At 35.3% G+C, this 20179-nt stretch overlaps 1 protein-coding gene across 1 annotated transcript in view; it reads left to right on the forward strand.

Moving 5' to 3' along the window:
- The window catches only part of NEGR1 (neuronal growth regulator 1), an 829063-nt gene that overhangs the window by 91606 nt on the left and 717278 nt on the right, over positions 1–20179 (forward strand). The gene's annotated exons all lie outside the window — the stretch shown is intronic.

A 20179-nucleotide genomic window follows, 5' to 3' on the forward strand; every position in this document is an offset into this window, starting at 1 on the left:
GAGGTGGTATCTCATTGAGGTTTTGATTTGGATTTCCTTGATGCCGAGTGATGTTGAACACTTTTTGATGTGTCTGTGGCCATTTGGATGTCTTCTTGCAGAAATGTCTGTTCATGTCTTCTGCCCATTTCTTGATTGGATTATTTGTTCTTTGGGTGTTGAGTTTGATAAGTTCTTTATAGATTTTGAATACTAGCCCTTTATCTGATATGTCATTTGCAAATATCTTCTCCCATTCTGTTGGTTGTCTTTTGGTTTTGTTGACTGTTTCCTTTGCTGTGCAAAAGCTTTTTATCTTGATGAAGTCCCAGTAGTTGATTTTTGCCCTTGCTTCCCTTGCTTTTGCTAGAAAAAATTTTTGTAAAGATTTTATTTATTTATTTGACAGAGAGAGATACAGCAAGAGAGGGAACACAAGCAGGGGGAGTGGGAGAGGGAGAATCAGGCTTCCTGCCTAGCAGGGAGACCGATGTGGGGCTCTATCCCAGGACTCTGGGATCATGACACTGGGAGCTGAAGGCAGATGCTCAATGACTGAGCCACCCAGGCGCCCCAAAATTTTCTTTTTTTTTAAATTAAATTTTTAGAATTGTATTTTAAGGAATGTGTTTATTATAGTTCTGTGGAAGCTGCTAATACTACATGAAATTACAGTGAAATGAATTAGTCCCTAGTTAATTTACATGGCAAAAAGGAGTTAAAATGTCAGATAGAATTCAGATTGCAAAACAGTTACTTTTGTGATGGGGAGATTATCCTGGATTATCCAGACAGACCCTCTGTAATAAGAAGAGTCCTTAAAAGTGGAAGAGGGAGGTGGGAGAGAAGCAGAAAGGTGGCAACAGGGAGGGAGTTAATTCCAGATTGCTGGCCTTGAAGATGGAGGAGGAGGCCAAGAGTTAAGGAATGTGAGCAGCCTCTAGAAACTGGAAAATACAAGGAAGCAGGTGCCCCCTTGCCTCCAGAAGGAATGAAGCCCTCCTGACACCTTGGTTTTAGCCCAGGGAGATCCACTTCAGACTTAGGACTGCCTTCACTAATAAGTTTGTAGTGTCTTAAGCCATTTGGTTTGTGGTTAATTGTTACAACTGCAACACCAAACTAATACAGTATGCTTAGCATAACAAGGACAGATTGTCACATTTTTTTTAATTTAATTTTTTATAATATTTTTATTTTTATGGTGACAAACTAATTTTGAAGCTTTGAGTGCACAGTAGAGATCTGTTTGTGCAGATTGTATCTGTTGCTCAGGCTTTTATGTATGAAGGAACCATATCCTCATTATGATTAATAATAGCATTTATATTTGGATATGAACCATTATAGTTATATATAGTTGGATAAGAAGTTGTTTAAGGTATCTTTCAAAGTTTTGTGTTCATATGCTAGTGCTATCTTGCTTCCTTGGAAAAATAGTATATTTTTGTATATTTTGGCGAATGGAAGTAGAGGCAATGATGGTATTTGGTTATAATGACAAAACTATTTAAATGCTTGATAGAAAAAGAACTAGCATAGGTATTTCATATACCTTCATAATATGGATGTAGAAGGAATACTATTTATAATTATTTTACTGAAGAAGAATCATATTGGTTTAATGATAAAAGCAAAGGTCTAAATCATTAACATTCTATAATCCTGGTGACTTTATTCTGCCACCCACTGCTGATGACCATTTCACAATATCAAAATAGCTTTGTTTCTTTTTTTTTTTTTTTTTAAAGATTTTTTATTTATTTATTTGAGACAGAGAGAATGAGAGAGAGCACATGAGAGGGGGGCAGGGTCAGAGGGAGAAGCAGACTCCCCGCCGAGCAGGGAGCCCGATGCGGGACTCGATCCAGGGACTCCAGGATCATGACCTGAGCCGAAGGCAGTCGCTTAACCAACTGAGCCACCCAGGCGCCCCAAAATAGCTTTGTTTCAATCCACTAGTTTTTCCCTTCAGTTTTCTGTTAACACACCTTTAATGGCCTGACAAATATGGTGTCCAGTCATCTTTCTAGGAGTCATTTGACATTACAAAAGTTTAACTATAGGGGACACTGGATTCACAAGGACATCAACATTTTAGTGACCTGATAAAAAATGTTCAGTTGCTGAAAGTATAGCTTGATATCTTAATATGCATTTCTCATAATTTTTAAAATATTTTCCTATAAAACTTCCACAAAAAACATTAATATTCCTGTAACAGTTCTTGGAAACATTGATTTTTCTCTCTATTAGTTAGGGGTACTGAAGTTGATTGTAAATAAAAGTTTGGCTACATTCAAGTGTTGATGTTTTCAAAAATAACTTATTTTTATCCTTTCTATAGGTAGGGTATCACTAGTATTTGTCAAGAGTAAATTACAACAATATTCTATCTATGGCAAACAAAGCAAAACAAAACAAAAGGACTACTTGGAGAGAAATCAAGGTAACAGCAGATAAAGAATTGGCAGCAACGATTAACTTCAGAAACTTCTAGAATCACAGCCTAAGTGTCTCATAGGCAAACATTTACCTACCAATACTATGTCTACTTGTCAACAGCTTGTGAACTTGACCTTACTCAGTGTTTCTTTGAAAGAATCCCCAATAGAGCCAGAAAGGGCAAAAGGATACTTGGTGTTTTCTTATATACCGCTGTAGATTTTTGATGCTCAGTATATACACTCCAATTTAGAGAAATGCAGCATTCTAATGTATTTATACTAAGATTCTTGTAACTGAAATAGTAGTTGTAGCAATTGTTTGATTCTGTTTCTTGAATGTGCACTTTTTCTTTTCATTTTTGATTCTTCCACATCAAATTAGCTTGGAGAAAAATCCCCTCATGCTTCTGGCAGGGGGAGGGGAACAGTAGCCATTTTGAAATACACCAAGATCTATTTTACCAGAGTCTAACTTGTTGGGTTTTACCAGAGCCTAAGTAACACTACCCAACTGCAGTCCTCTGTAGTCCTCCTGTCTCTAAGGGTGGGTATTGAGGAGAGGTGGGTTAAGAAGCACTTGTTAAGGACATAGCCCAGGGGCACAGGCTCTCTAAAAGATCGACTTAATCACTGGAATATAAAATGCTTCCTTTCTCACCATACCTTACCAACACGTCAGTAGAGCTCTTGTATAATAACAGATGAATAGAACTGAAAGAATTTCATATCTCAGATCTCATTCAATAAGAAATCTCTATGGAAACCCAAGACAACAGGGGATACATAAACAAGGACACCAGAAGAAATGTTAGCTTCCCATACCTACAGCTATGACAAGCAGTAAGTATAGAATTTCCAAGCTTTAAGTGCAAAATTGTAAAAAAATGATTTTTTTTTCCATTGCTCATTGAAAATAAACAGAGGGCTTACAAGGACTCACATTTAAAAAGATTAAGTATGTTCCTGGCTTAGCAACCCCCTAAAAGTTTCTGAGTTCCAAGAATGATGAAATTTCCATTATCCGCTCATTCCGCATTTCATTTGGAATACTTATCATGAGCTAGACATTGACATTACTGTAGAGATCACTATAGCCTAATTCCCCTTCTCATGGAGCTTACATTCTACCTGGGGAGACAAACAATAAATAAACGAGTAAAACTTATAATGTGTTAGATAGAAATAAATTCTATAAAATAAATCAGGTAAAAATAATGAGTGAGTTTGAAATTTCAAAGAAGAGGGACAAGAAAGGTCTTGAAAAGGTGATATTTAAAGATAGGTCTGGAATACAGATTTATGTCAATTCAAAAGTAACAAAGACGTAAATGAAACCTTCAATCCTTAATTCAAAAAATAATATTTGCGTGCCTAGAAAGTGTGAGACCCTGAGTACTTTGAAGGAGCACAGAACTGCCTAAGACAGGAGAAAGATTTCTAAACCCTGGAGAGCTTATAACCTCTCTGGGCATTACTTATAATTTTGCAACAGAGGTTTTTTTTAAAGAGGTACAAAAAAAGGAATTTTGTAACGGTCTAAATAAGATATTTTATGTTATATAAAGAATGAAGACATACAGATTTGAATTTTCTGATTAACTGTTCACTCCTAAAACCAGTATTAATGGTCCCACCTTTATTATTTTTTCATGTGGTGGTCTCAAGAGATACCTTTTACTCTTCTTCTACTGAACACTTGTGTTAAGTCTTCCAGTTGTCTTTCTACTCACCTCTAATTTGTCAGTGAACTTTTACCTGACAGTTGTTAAAGTTCACTAAATTTGGAAAAGATTCTCAAGGATTAGGACGTGTCAGACATAATTCAGTATTAAAAACAATGGGTCAGAAGGAAAGCTTCATTAGTATAGATCCATTTAATGGAGAGTTTGGCTTAAACTATGGATCACATAAAAACCTCTGCAGAAAAAAAAAAATACTATTTGCATAAAGATAACCATTGGAGAGTTTATACTTCATTAACCTGTTGAATCGTGTAAAAGGTCAGAAGCAAAAATAATATTAAAAACCATAAAGAAGAATTCAGTAGAGACAATAGCCTTATTTAATTCCTAAATTATAAGATTACATGCTAAATCTGGGCCTGAGGCAAAATATCTTAGACTAGATAATTAACTTAAAAATCAGAATTAAAATGCTGTACACCAGTATACTCATTATTAAATTAATATATAAAATAATAAGTTATTTATTAAGGACATTTGAAGCCTTTTTAAAGTCCATTAAGGCAATATTTAAAGAATGTTCTGAAAGTTCCATCTTATGATTTTCAGGGACAAACTTGTCTAATGGTGATTAAAAAATATGAATGTGATTTTTAAAGGTCTGATTTATATTCAACATTTTCCTAATATAGACATTATAAAATTTTGTTCAATAACACTTAATATATTTTCTTCATTATAAATATTGAATATGTATGAATATGTGACTCCTTGCAACTTCTTTTTTTTTAAGATTTTATTTATTTATTTGAGAGAGAGAATGAGATAGAGAGAGAGCATGGAGGGGGGAGGGTCAGAGGGAGAAGCACACTCCCTGCTGAGCAGGGAGCCCGATGCGGGACTCGATTCCGGGACTCCAGGATCATGACCTGAGCCGAAGGCAGTCGCTTAACCAACTGAGCCACCCAGGCGCCCTGCTTGCAACTTCTTACTAATTATCCTGATTTTTTGTTATGGGAGATACATTTAATATATTTTTCTTATGGTCGTCTTTTAAAAAAAATCCAAAAATTGTCGTCATGTCCTCTTTTCTCCCCTTTGCATATCCAGGTATCCTCAGTTTTACCCTAATTATTTCGGCTACTATGCATTTGATAGTTTCCAAGCCTTCACCAAATTTATAGTTACTTTTCCCCCCTCACGGTTTCTGTAGACTGAAGTCACCTCCATGTCTACTACCTAGTACAGCAGGTGCTTGCCCCCTTGGCCTGAAAAGATAATCTCACTAATTCTACCTTAATTAGTGTAATTTTTGTTTTTTGGACAAACACACTGCAGGTCCAAAAGAGAGAGAGAGGAAGAGAGAGAGAGAGAGAAAATATCTTTATTTCCCTCCCTTCAAATTTGTTGCTGTATGTTTACTTGTGTATGTGTTCAGAGAAGAGGAAAAGACAGGAGGGCAAGAAAGGAGAGACTAACTTTTCTTTCCCTTCGGCATCCAGGACCCAGTGTGAACACCTTCTAAATAATGGCCTTTCCTATTTCTGGTAAAGAAGTTACTGCAAAATTTGTAAAGAGCCTAATTTGTAAATTGGAGCAATTAATATATTAGAAATAAATTTACATACACCGATCAGTATAAAGCAACACATTAGTTTGAAGGAAAGCAATTGATTCAAAAGTGAGAATGACAGTATGATCCTTAAAATTTCGTAGAAGGACATTAAGTGAAATAATTTCAAGGATTGTTTAAATTTCATTTTTAGAGACTCAAAATAAGCTGTGTCTCTGGCAAACAAAAGTTCTTGTTGAAAAGATGCAAGAAACCTCAAATTGGAGGGTAATTTTACAGTGACAGGATCAAGCACTAGGAAAAAAACAAATATCATTTAACTAGAAAGAAAACAAATATCATTTAACTGTTTTGCTTTAGATGTTTTTATTTAATCATTTTAATTTGTACAAATTCTCATAAATTGTATACCACTATATATGGTGGATTTAACAATTATTTATTCTATTTAGTTTACTACAAAAATTGTCTACTTAGAAAATACGGTAATACTTTGCAAAATTATTCAATTCTCAATTGCTTATTTACTCACAGTTCAGTAATTTTTAAATTATATTTCCTGAATATTTTGCTTTTTCTTTAACTTCTCTCTACTATAAATAGCTGAGTAATTTTTAAAAAATTTCTCTTTATTCTGTGAGATTTTTATCACCCTTTTGACCTTAAAGGGTGAAACCTAAGGAAAGCAAGTCAAAGAAAAGACTAAAGGATTTGTTTGTGATACAAGTAATATGGGGAAACATTGTGGTTTGGCCAGACAAGAGTTCCTTTCTTACTTTTGAAATAGTCTGGCTTTGAGGAATTGCTTCCCACCTCAAGCTAGCAATATTGTCTGCTTGGTAGCGGCCATGATTTTATAAAATCTCATCTCTGTACACCCAGGGATTGGTTAAGGCATTAGATTCTGACACAGGGTGGGTCAATCATAGCACTTGACTATTTCTGACCATAAAGATTAATTCATGAGACAGTCCTTTGAACCAGATTATTCAACTGTTATCTGGGATTTTATCTTTTTCACCCGATGGATGGCAGTAAAAGTCCTTTTCCTTTTTAGTGATAAAATTCAAGATGTTAGTCCAAGGCTTCCCTGGCTCCAAATTTGAAGAGAAATCTCTATTTTGAGATTTCTTGTTAAGAGAACAAGGAACATAGTGAACAGGAGAGAAAACAGAGAAAAAAGTGCCTGGTCTCTAATTTAGTCAATCCTACCTGTACCATTGCCCTTCCTAATTATATAAACTCTTTTTGTCCAAGGTAGTTCAAGTTGAATTTCTGACACTGGAAATCAAAACAGTTCTTAAGAAGACAGTTAACCAAACAAAAGGGGAAATCAGAGGGGGAGACAAACCATGAGAGACTATGGACTCTGAGAAGCAAACTGAGGGTTCTAGAGGGGAGGGGGTGGGGGGATGGGTTAACCTGGTGATGGGTATTAAAGAGGGCACGTACTGAATGGAGCACTGGGTGTTATACGCAAACAATGAATCATGGAACACTACATCAAAAACTAATGATGTAATGTATGGTGATTAACATAACATAATAAAATAAAATTAAAAAAAAATCATGCATCCACTCATACCTAATCAAAAGCTGGTAGGATAGTTAGAAGGGGAGGTAGACATTTAGAAATACCCACAGTCTATCTTTCCTTCTTGTTATCCATCTCACAAACCAGCAACACCTAAATTTTGAGAATAGTGGAGAGGATACTTCTCAAATCAAGAAAGATGTTTTATCCGAAAACCATAGCACCATTGCCAGTTTTACAACTGTTTAGATACTGAAGATGGACATCATGCCTTGCTGCAAAATCTACTTTAGGCTTTCAAGAAGTCAGACTTGGTGAAGAAGAGGCAGAGAATGAAAGGAATAGAAGGAGACTTGACTAGAGAAGAGTGTAGTACTGAAAGAAAGCCAAGTAAGAAATGTTCCATGTCATGATGCTGGTACGATAGATAGCACTGGAATGCTTTGCCCTCCCCAGGATTCCCTGCGTGTGCTATTGCATTCATGACCTAGGGAACCTGGAGGCCTAGCTACATTAGAATCACTGATTCAAAACTGCTCAAGGCAGTCTGTGTATATCCTCGCTTCCTCACTCGTCTTTTTGAACGCCTATTTTATTAATATTAACATATTTATTTAAAATGTTGTTTTGACCCACTGTTTCCTTACCAAAACAATATATCTTATGTGTATCAAAATATGTTTCACCACAAGAGTATTTCCTGAACATAAGTGACCTTTCTAATTACAACTTCTAATGCAATGATCCATAAGTCAGTTGAAGACAACCATTGTTGATGTTTTGCTACTTCTCCTTCCAGCATTTTTAGTTGTTAATGGTAGTTTTCCATTGGATATTGTTCTAATAAATCATAATTGTTTAATATAATACCAATAATAAAAAAAACCCTAATATCATGAACTATGTCAAGGCTCATACCATCTACACCAGCTATCCTATGGACAAGGGAATGGTCATATTAGTTAAGTTAAAAAATGTCCGAGAGTCAGATTTTAAAGGATGTTTGTAAGAACAGAGAGAAAACATCTTATTTACTTTTGATTGGGAAGTTATTTACAGTGATACTTAGCATAAACATATGACATTTATTTTTATTTTTTTTAAAGATTTTATTTATTTGACAGAGAGAGACACAGCGAGAGAGGGAACACAAGCAGGGGGGAGTGGGAGAGGGAGAAGCAGGCCTCCCGCCGAGCAGGGAGCCCGATGCGGGGCTCGATCCCAGGACCCTGGGATCATGACCTGAGCCGAAGGCAGACGCTAAACGACTGAGCCACCCAGGTGCCCCAACATATGACATTTAAATAAACTTTTCTGTTTCCTATCAGAATATTCAGTGTTCTACACATTAGTCTAACCACTACATGAGTTTAAAAATCCCAATTTGATGTACTTTATTTGGTTTTCTCTACCTTGATTTCTTTCTATACTGGTAAAAATATATATATATAAGAAAACAAGGGAGAGATAGTAAACAATTTCAGCGAGCCATAAATGTAAATATTTGAGACCCTTACGGTGTATAAGATTGTAAGCATTAGATAGTTTACAGAAAAATTGTAAATTCTAAAGGCAAAGAAAATATTTATTTATTTATTTTTTATTTTTTTTTAAAGATTTTATTTATTTATTTGACAGAGAGACAGCGAGAGAGGGAACACAAGCAGGGGGAGTGGGAGAGGGAGAAGCAGGCTTCCCGCGGAGCAGGGAGCCCGATGCGGGCCTCGATCCCAGGACCTGGAATCATGACCTGAGCCGAAGGCAGACGCTCAACGACTGAGCCACCCAGGCGCCCCCAAAGAAAATATTTAAATAGCACAAATTTCATCAGATTTTCAGTTGGATCTTAAGGTATTTGTATGAGTAAAATGATAGATATTTGGAAGCCGATAAAAAAGATTAGATATAATTTGAAGTGGTGACACAAAGTACCAAGTAGAGTATTGGGGAAATATCAGAGCTGATGTCGAATGCTTATGACAAAGCACTTGAGATCGGTTGATCTCAAGAGTGAAGCCAGCAGGTGGAGACAAGTAGGGATGATAAACAGGTAATAAATAATACCTGGCCTTATACCACTCAAGGATATTCCTTGCCTCTATCACCAAAAAAGTTTTCAAGTCCACTGGTTACATTCTGAATGTAAGCTTCATTCTTTTAGAAATGCATTAGGTCCTCTAAATGGTCATTTAGGATCTCAGAGCAGCAGTTAACAGAAGGTAAGCTTTAGTTTGAAAGAAATAATAGGCTCCAAGCAAAGCTCAGGGGACACTCACTTCAGGGGCCTGCATACTTGCTAAACCTGATGAAAGCCTACCTTCATATCCCCCCTTGTGGTGTCTGATTTTAAATCACTTTCTTTTTACTTAAAATTTTTTAAAAGAATGCTTGTGTGGAGATTTATGTAAGTAGAATTATTTTATACTCCTTGTCTCCTGGGAGTATTTACTCCTGTGGTATCTCTGAATGTCAAGCACAAACCTGTATCACAAGAAAATGTTCCTCTACAGTGCTGTTTTTATTTTGTTTTTGTAATTGTTTATTTTTCATTTCCTGGTAGAAAATATGACCCAGGATGCAATAATCAAATAACACACTATAGTTTTTTTTTCTTATGTTAAGAATTAAAAAATAATAAAAAGAAGGAAAAGCATATATATGCGCATATTTGGCCCAAGGAGTGTAGTGTGTCATTTGCCTTGACATTGTTTGAGAGAAGGACAAAATTCATGTTTAGAAGTTTTGACTTGGCTTTTATAAGGTAGCACCTTCAGATAATTTAATAAATCAGATAAAGAGGACTACCTCTACTCCAAGCCTAGCTTAGCAACTAAATTGTTCTAAAAAAGCATTCTCAGTTTGGTTTATGTGTTCTTCAGAATTCTAGCTTGAATATTTTCAGTAGCTAATCCTTTCTGATCATATTTGTGTGATTATGGTGTAGGGCATGGTAGAAATAAAGCAAGCAAAAGAAAAATAAGCATAGAATAGTATATAGTTATTAACCAACAGCTTTACTACTAATGCTTAACTTCATGTCAGATTAGTAGTTTAGGCCGTGGAGGCTAGCTTAGGGTCTGGGCCTCATTGCTTACCAAAAATGACCTTAGGCAAGTCATATGTATAGTGTGTTTCCATAATATATATAAAGCAGGAACAAAACAGTATCTGTTAAAAGGATTAAGCGACAATTTAATGTTTACTGAATATGTGTAATCATCCTCAAATGCTTATTGTAAAAGAAACATAATCTGGAAAACTAAATAGCGAGCTTAAATTCAAGACGGCGCCATTACAGAATACTGATGAATAACTGCATTACACATTTCTGGTGTATCTCACAATATTTTTCTGATCCTTTTTCCAAGAAAAACTGGCTTTTATAGAATTTTATTATGTGGCTTTATTTCATGAATGCAAAATAAATGAGAGATAATATAAACCTATATTTTCTACACACCAGCAATCTATAACATTCCTGGAAAATTGTCTAAACTGTGGCATTCCTATTTTATCAGAAAAGTACATCTCTCTCAAGAAAGGTGAAGTTGTCATTGGTGATCTTTTAATTCAATATGATATACATAGGTGTACATTATTGCAATTGCTTTTTCATGTTCCCTTCAAAAGAGCAGGGACCTTTCTGTTTTTAACCACTATATTCCTAGGGCTCAGGCATTGCTTATTAAGTTATAGATGTAGGTTTATAAGTATTTAGTATTGAATGAAGCATCACTTAAATGCTTCTAGTTTTTGCAGTCTATATGAGGTCACACAGTGAGATCATGATGACTATTAGCACCCAAATTATTAGTGTTCAAGCCTCCATTGGTCTAATTGCTTCAGCTTGTCTCCTGGTGATTTCTGGCATGTTTCCTGTGTTTCTAAGAAAAAAAGTTCTCGTGTTCTTCTACTCTGGCTTCTCATTTTTTTGGCCATACTGCTGTTTGCTGCCCTTGTCACATAAGATGTCATTGCTGGACACAGCAGTTTTCATCGATGACTGTCACTCTAGACTTGGAGTATTGGAGCAGTGCCTTTCCTTGGCTTCTCTACATTTTCTTGTGTACTCAATTAATATCTAGTTTAATTTAACTCAGTTATCTAAAGGTGGTTATAGTTACTACCATTTCCATAATTTCTGACAGCACAACTAAGCCTAAGTCGTAACTTTTAACAGTAGTTGAATGAATATTTATGGATCATGCAGGGTAAGTACAAAACAGACATAATGCCTGTCCTGCATCTAGGGGTTGGGTTTCAAAACAGCTATAGTATTGATAGTTTGGAGTAGATATTCTTTTAATAGGTGGTTGCCCTATGCATTGCAGGACATTTAGCAGCATCCCTAGCCTAGGGGTCAGTAACACACTTTCAGGTCACAGAAATCAAAGATGTCTTCAGACATTGCCAAATGCCTAGTGGGGGCAAAACCCTCAGTTGAGATCCACTAATTTGGGAATAAAGACCAGTTTATTTCTAAACCTTGAAATACTCTGAGCCATCACATATCTAAGATTCCAGACCCAAACTTCCACAAAAGATGTTGGAGAGGTTCGTCCTCAGTCTGAGGGCCATCACTTGGTATCTTCTTCACTGCCCCAGGAATGGCCTCTTTCCAAAGCATGGAGCCTTGTGCTCCCCAAGTCCATCTCTTTTCAAAATCTGCCCCAGATTATGGTTAAGAAACTCAGAGCTACAGATTCCCTCTGGCAGTAATTCTTTCTATCCAAGTTCTGGAGTTCCTGAAAGAAGTGCTCGAAGTAACAACTTACAACTCAGTAAACATGTAATGAATGTATCCACGTTAACTGAGCATTACTAAACCAGCAGTTCTCTGTTTCTTTTACAGAATTCAATCTACCATGAAACGTGGATAGATTCTTGCTATGGGACTACTTAAATAATAGTTTCACCTTGGCGTTTTTTGTTTTTGTTTTTGTTTTTTTCCCTAAGAACCAGAGGACTGACAACAACAACAAAACTCCAAGTCTTAGCCTTCAAAGGCAGAACCTGCTTGCACATTTTTTATATGGCATTCTTCTATCTTCATGTAGTCGTAAATTCTCACCTCAAAAGGAATGCTTTGTTACATATGGTATTTTTTTTTTAACATTCTGAGAAAACTCCATTTATATAAGAGGCTTTCCTAATGACCTTTCTGGAAAAAAAAAAAAAACACACAAGTAAAATCTCCTTTATTAGTATTTTCAGTGACATGATAGTGTCAAGATAGAATCTATGTATGTATTTTGGGAGTTTGGGTTTGTTTTAAAACTCCAAATTTGGATTTTAATGCTTGGACTGTTTAATTTATTTCTGCTGCTTCTCTGGCATTTCTCCTATTGAAATACACTTTTTTTACTTAAAAATATTTTCATATAGAATCATATAAACAACAAAACTCCCTGAAATGTAATATCCTTTTAAACATTGTAATTCTTATAATTGCATATTGGATTTGTAAGGGGAAGGAGAACTAATGAAATTATTGAAATGTTTTTAGACTTTTTAAAGTTTAATTTGCCTTCCCACCTGGGCACTTTAGGGAATTTAAAAGTATTTTGATGTAATATTCCAGTGAGAAAAGTCATCACCAAACGGTCTGTTCTTTTTAGTGCTAATATTGTTCACGCATCAACACCTGCTTCTTCCGAGATGGTAGCAGCTGTTTGAGTTGGAAAAAGGAATGAAACCTTGATAGTTTCACACTCAGTACTACTGCATAATGAGCTAAGCCAGCTTCTGAAAATCCATCTTATCTTTTGGCGGAAAGTAAGACACTGATCACAGAATCTTTGATTATTCATTCAGAAATGAATAGTTATAAAAATATGAAGTTTTCCAAAATACATGTTAAATGAACAAATTGTATAAAATCTACTTAGTTTAACCATGGTTACACTTTATTTTAGTGTCAAAGAAGCAGGAAATGCTTTTGGAAGTTACAATACACCTTAATTTTAGGTTGGTTTGTAATATGTATAGTTTGAGTTTATTTGTTTTTATTCAAAAGCTATGTTAATTCAAAAATATAAAATGTAAAGTCTAAAATACTATTTCATCCATAAAATTTGTGCATTTGCCCATCTGTGTCTTTCTGTCGGTATCTCATTTAGATATGAATAATCATGTCCCCTCCAAATATTTTTAAGCTTTTATTTAAATTCCAGTTAGTTAACATTCAGGATAATATTAGTTTCAGATGTACAATACAGTGATTCAACACTCCCCCCCCCAATATTTTAAAATTTTTGGAAAATAACCACAGCATCTTATATCAAAATATATTCAAATAAATTATGCTGCATCAGACACAAGGAAAATTGAAATACATATTGCCTAAGCAAAACTCTGCATTCTTCCGTGTTCTTTAAATTCATTGAGACCAAATATTTGATTTGTGGAGAATGGGTGTGTGACACTGCTTGCAGTGTTTAATGTTTGAAGTTAGCCAGCAATTGCCCTTCTTACTGAAGTCTTGTAATACTTTATACTTGGAGTTGTCCTTGAAGACCATGGGGAGGTTTTGTGTTGTGCAGAATTCAGTGACCCATTTACTTTACGAATGTGAACCCAATATTGCACCTGTGCTCTGCAGTGCCTCTTTTACCTCTGAGTGATATTCAAGGTGCTGTGTTTAATCAACCAAGACCTATATGGTTTGGCCTATCGTTTTCTTAGAGATAAGAGTTTCTTATGAAGGATAGAGGTTATAGAAAATAAGAAGACTATTGGAAATACTCTTCCTCATCTTAAATACTCTGATCCTCTGCCAGAAATAAAAGTTTACAGCTGAGATTATAACTTGAGTAGATTTTTAGACCAAAGTATCAAAATTGAGATTGCAATAGACACCTACAAGCACAGAAGAAAATGCTCACGTCGAACCTTTAGTAGACATTTAGGATCTATTATACTAATTTCACATTATCTAGGCAAAGTAGTCACCACCTGCAGCCTCAGCAGATGTATTACCCAGCCTCATAAGAACCTTACACCTGTGTTTGATTTCATTTCAGGTTCAGTTTAACATGTTGAATTAGATCCTCTTAGGTCTCATCTTTATCGACTAAATTCTTAGACTAAATTCATGCCACAGAGTACTTATGATTTTAAAACACCCACAAATACCTCATTTCAATTCTGGCCAACATATTTTAAAACTTGTCTAAAGTAATGACCTTGGGAAACTTGATCAACTAATGTACAAACTAATGTAAGTTTTTATTATTCATTTTCATGATAGCTCAGTGTATTGCATGAATGGTCTTCTGATCTGGAATGTGGTGACCTAGAAAAAGGGCTTCATATTTAATTCTGTATAAACAGCTATATTTCAATTCTCTCCAATTTAAAATTGCTTCCAGAATTTTAGAAGTAAATGCATCACACAGGGGCAAAGAGAGAAATGGGGAACAGAAGGTGCAGGAATCATTTAGTGTACTATACATGAGCGTATGGGGCAGAGCTGGACCATGGTGCCACATAAAATATAAGGATAAAACTATCTCCAGCACTAGCCCCTTCAACTACATCAGTAGCAACGTGGACCCTGCTGCCTGAGCCTGTCCATAGGGCAGCTGGGCAAGATCTATACCAGTACTTGGAAGCTGCACTAAAGAGAACACTTTCTGCAGAGTATCCTGTTCCTATACTGCATCATCTAAGAGACTTTTACATCCTGCCAATATTACAGAGTATTATATTCATAGACTACTTCCTCAGGATGTCATTTGACCCTGAGCCAACACTTCAAAAACTTTAAGTGCCCCATCTTTCACAGATGACAACATACACACTCTCTGAGGTGGCAAAGACCGCCTAACCCTAATGTGGAGCTTTCCAAATATGCTACTGGAGAAACATTCCAGAATCCCTAACCCTTTCCATGGCTAATCCCCATATGTTTTTCCCTCTTTAGGCCTACACTCTGGCTTTGAAGAGCCCTGGCTCTATCTTCCAGTACTTCCGTGGATCATATGGTGACAATGTGGGAAATTTGCTCAGGCAAATAATGACAGATGTTTACTCTGACAACAGCTACTTTCTGTCCTTTTAAGCAGGGCATCATGTGTGTGGCTTTGTTCTGAAGTGAGCACTGTATGTGGCAGTGATAACTTTGTCAGTTTGGCTTCTGTTCCTGGCTCGAACAAGGAGTAGAAAAGTCTTCAAAGGGAATATGAGCCTGTTAGCAGCATTAATAGACTATGCTGCTATGTCAGTGTTGATGAATGGCAATCCTTGCAATTAATAGCACGTGATGAGGTGATGCTGCCTTGGATTCATAGCAAGCAGTGGCTATGATTTAGGGCCGCACTAAGTTCCTTTTGTCAATATCTTCTTCATGGTAGCCCAGCTGCCAGGCTCACATCAGATAGAATGTTTAACCTAGCCTTGCTCAGATTTAACAAATACCTTCTTCATAATAAGAACAATGTTTTTGTAACCATGCACCAGCTGTCAGTATGAAGGGCACAATGGTTAAATTTATACACATACCTGGGTATATGAAATATACTTGAAAATCACAACATGCAGAATCTGCACCTCATGGTAATAAATGTAAGTGAGCAGAATGCTGCAATTCGGCTTTGGATTAATATTTGCATTAAATATCTTTATTATAAAGTTTATTTTTGATGTCTGAATGAAAATATCTTTATATTTTGGAAGTGTGAGGCATTTCTATTAATCTCCTATACAACATAAGAAAAAAGAAAAGAAAACATAAGCTCCACATTATTTGGAGTTCAGCAAGTAATCTCAAAGCATAGGACATTTTACATCAAACGAGGTATAGATAATTTATTTGTTATTATCCAATTTTTAAAAAGCAGACAACAATGCAAAACAAAATTTTTATGTTCAAAATAAAAGAAATATTTGTCGTTGCATTTATTCATTTGTGTGAAACTTTATCCTCTTCCATTTGTTCTAGTCTATTAATGCTGCTAACAGGCTCATATTGTATAGAATTTATGAGATGAGAGCAAGACCATCTCAGAAACACTATAGTGCCTTGGTTGAAAAAAAAAAAGAAAAGAAAAAGGAAAAGAGACTATGGTAATAAAGCAATGAGAAAAAACAGCAATAAAAATGTAACTTTTGCATTTATTAAATAGTCTGTGTGTATAGAATCTGCCATAGACAGTACAATTCTATCAAGAAAAGTCAGTCTCTCACTGTTGAAAAGGGGGAACAGTTTGCATAATAGCAAAACGCATTTAAAAGCTAAAACAATTTATTTATTTATTTATTTGTTTGTTTATTTATTTATTTATTTATTTTTAAAGATTTTATTTATTTGTCAGAGAGAGAGAGAGCACAAGCAGAGGGAGTGGGAGAGGGAGAAGCAGGCTTCCCGTGGAGTAGGGAGCCCGATGCAGGGCTCGATCCCAGGACCCTGGGATCATGACCTGAACCGAAGGCAGACGCTTAACGACTGAGCCACCCAGGCGTCCCTAAAACAATTTATTTACAAGAAATGAGGTGATAATTTTTTCCACTGCTTCCAAAAATATGTCTTTTTGTTCAAGACCTATGTTGAGTAATTCTTTTGAAACCTTGAGAAAAGGTACTAGATAGTCTTGTTGACTCTCAAACCCCAAAACAGTGCTAAGTGTTAAAAGAGAGATTTTTATATTAATTGGAGATTTACAACAGGATCTGAAATATTGTTCATAATATAGCATAGAAAGCGTAAAAACAATGATTTAACAGGTGGAGACAATGCATGGTATCTATGCAAGTTTCTAAAATCTTTTTTTTTTTTTTTTTTTTTATTTATTTATTTGAGAGAGAGAGAATGAGAGGGAGAGAGCACATAAGAAGGGGGAGGGTCAGAGGGCGAAGCAGACTCCCTGCCGAGCAGGGAGCCCGATGTGGGACTCGATCCAGGGACTCCAGGATCATGACCTGAGCCGAAGGCAGCCGCTCAACCAACTGAGCCACCCAGGCGCCCTCTAAAATCTTTCACTCTTATATTGGTACATACATCTATAAATAGTACCTTTCTCCCAGAAGGTTCATGTTAACTTCTTGTAAGAGTAGCAGATCTTTTCCAAAATAATCTTCCTATATGTGAAATTCCTTTATAAACAGGACCACCCTTATGCTTAGATCTAGTAAGCATTCTGCAAAGGCTTTTTGTTTGTTTCTTTTGCTTTACTTTGATTTGCTTAGTCTGTCTTCACTTGATGTGGTTATCTTGGTTTGGTTTGGGGAAAATGTTTAAATGACTTAGCACTAAGAAAATATTTAGCACTTAAAGTTATAAAATGCATAGACTGAAAGACTGTATGTTTCAGTGACAACTAGAACTACAGGCGTGGCACAAAGTAAGTATTTGAAGTATATTGTAAAATAAGTGTTAGTTCCTGTGTCCCCATTAAAATTGGTGGGATGGGGTGCTGAGAATGTTTTAGTTAAGTGTCCAGGGGTTATCCAAATGACCAGCAATCACTAGAAGACCTTAAATGTGAAATGCAGAAGTATTAAAAGTATGCTTTATCTACTTCCAAATTTTGCTGCAGGCCTCCTTATTTCCTGGATAAATCAAATGTGACACTTCATTTAGACCTGCTTCCTCACTTTTTCTCCACCTTCCCTGTCAATTTAAATGTTTGATGTTTCATGTTGATAGCTACATACTATTGAACATTTTCTATGCATCAGGCGCCAATGTTACATTACCTTCATTATCTCGTATAGTGTCTGTGAAGTATTTGTCATTATCCCCATTTTGCAGGTAACCAAACTGAAGCTTAAAGTATTTGTCCACATTCCGTACTCTTAACCCAACATGTCATTTTGCTTGTAAAGAGCTCGAAAGCCTAAACTGACTATACAAATACTGGAATCGATTATTTCTGGCCTAAAAAAATATATTAAAAGTATTTTATATCAAAGGACAATGAAAGTAAACATTGTATTTTCTATTAATAATCGCAGTAGGTGAAAATGCCCAAATCTCTTATGAATCACAATGTAATTAGTATATAATTTTTGAAGAATGTGGATTGTGATGAAATGACCAGCCATATAAAAAGATACCATCCTTGCTAATATGTTAATTATTTCAAAATGGAGATCTAATTTTTCTTAGGATAATTGACTAGGCCACTAAGTTATGTGATTTGGGCTGCCTGTGACATTTCTTCCTTTATATTGTGATTTGGAAATATTATGAAGGATGGGCTTCTTCCACTGAAGTTGGTAGTTAATTTTTCAGTGTCCTTTAACTGCTAACATTTGCAGTGAGCATTTTTATTACTAAAGAGAGGTGCTCTTGGAACCACTAGTGGGATAAGAGTCATAGTGGTTTTAGCAATAACGAAAAGGTTAGAACAATTAGAAAGTACTCATGGCATAATTGAGATGTATGAATTTCTGGTACATTATGAAGCAGTTTTAAAGGATTGGAGAAAAAGTAGAATTAAAATAATCAAGTAACAATCTAATTTTAAATCATAAAGTTCATTTAAGAATTCTTATTTTCTACCTTATATATATATATATTCCCTCAGGGACAAATTTGCAGAATTATTCTCCAATATTTATCATTGTGTAATATACACAATATTCAAACAATAGAATTATTCATAGCCATTCCTCTAATAATAGTCTCATTGTTCATCTATCTGGTTGAAATATGGCATGCTGACATTCATTCTGAAGGATAATTTATTAATGTATTAATGTACCCAGTGACCTGTGGACATCTAATAACTACCAAAACAGCAGGGCTCAGATTTGCCCTGTGAGTCATGTGTAAAAGAACACTAACCTAAAGTTATGTATGATGTTAGAATATGACTCTGAAATGTCATTATAAAGTTCTATATCCACATTCATATTCTTTTTTTCTTTTTTTCCAGTTTTATTGAAATATTAACATATAACACTGTTGTCCACGTTCATATTCTGAGTGAAGTAAACTTTTCCATGAAGTTCACAGTATCTAACATTCTGTTGATATTTGAACCAGCTCAAAACTATTTCAAATTTGGTGAATTTTTTGAGTTGGGCATTTCTGGAATCTTTCCTAGTAGGAGGATGTTTATTATGTTTCTGCTTTAAAAATTTAAATAGCCCCATTGTGACCGGAAGGAAATAAGAGCTTTCTGAATTACCTTGATGACAGAAATAAACTCCATAATAGGCTCTGGAAAGACTGGCTTTGACAACAATGGGCCAATCATGAACTAGAGGTCAGAAAAAATTATTTGGATACTGATTTGAGTGTCGGTGAATTTGGTTGAAATAATTCCTGGATCTTCAGGGACTTCACCTCATCCCTTAAAATGTTTACTACTATGCCTTAAACCTGTCCCTCTTTATTGCCAAACTCATTGGCAAGTATACATGCTCACCTCTTGCCAAAAATTAAGAACAACTAAATTCACCCATCAGTCTTCTCTTGGTCCAGATCTATCCCAGCCTCTATGTAACATTTGTGTACACATCTGGAAAGCTGTTTACACTTATTTAGATTATATATTGGCATTGTCCTTGTGTCTTTGTTGACAGCTTCATTAATTTTTTCTCCATAGCCTCAGTTTTCCTATCTTTCTAGTTTCCTTAGGTCGGTACTCCTGTTTTCTTTTTTCTTAAGTTGGATACTAACTTATTTATCTTTGCCTTTCTTCTTTTCTAATATATTTGTTTGAAGCTGTGAATGTCCCTTTAAGTACTGTTTTTACTGCATTCTTCAACATTTGCTATGTACTATATTTGTTATTCAATTCTAAGAACTTGAAAAGACTCATTATGATTTATTCTTGGATTATACATTGTTTACATGTTTTTAAATTTCCAAATGTATTATATTAATAATTTTTGTTACTTCTTTTGAAAAAATTAATTGGATTATGATCGCAGAATGTAATTTTTTGACCATTTATTTACATCATTTCTATGCTTAAATCCTAGTATGTGGACAATTTTTGTCATTGCCTTATAT

The sequence above is a fragment of the Phoca vitulina genome, unplaced genomic scaffold, assembly GCF_004348235.1.
Source record: "Phoca vitulina isolate PV1807 unplaced genomic scaffold, GSC_HSeal_1.0 scaffold2, whole genome shotgun sequence".
Classification (NCBI taxonomy): Eukaryota; Metazoa; Chordata; class Mammalia; order Carnivora; family Phocidae; genus Phoca; species Phoca vitulina.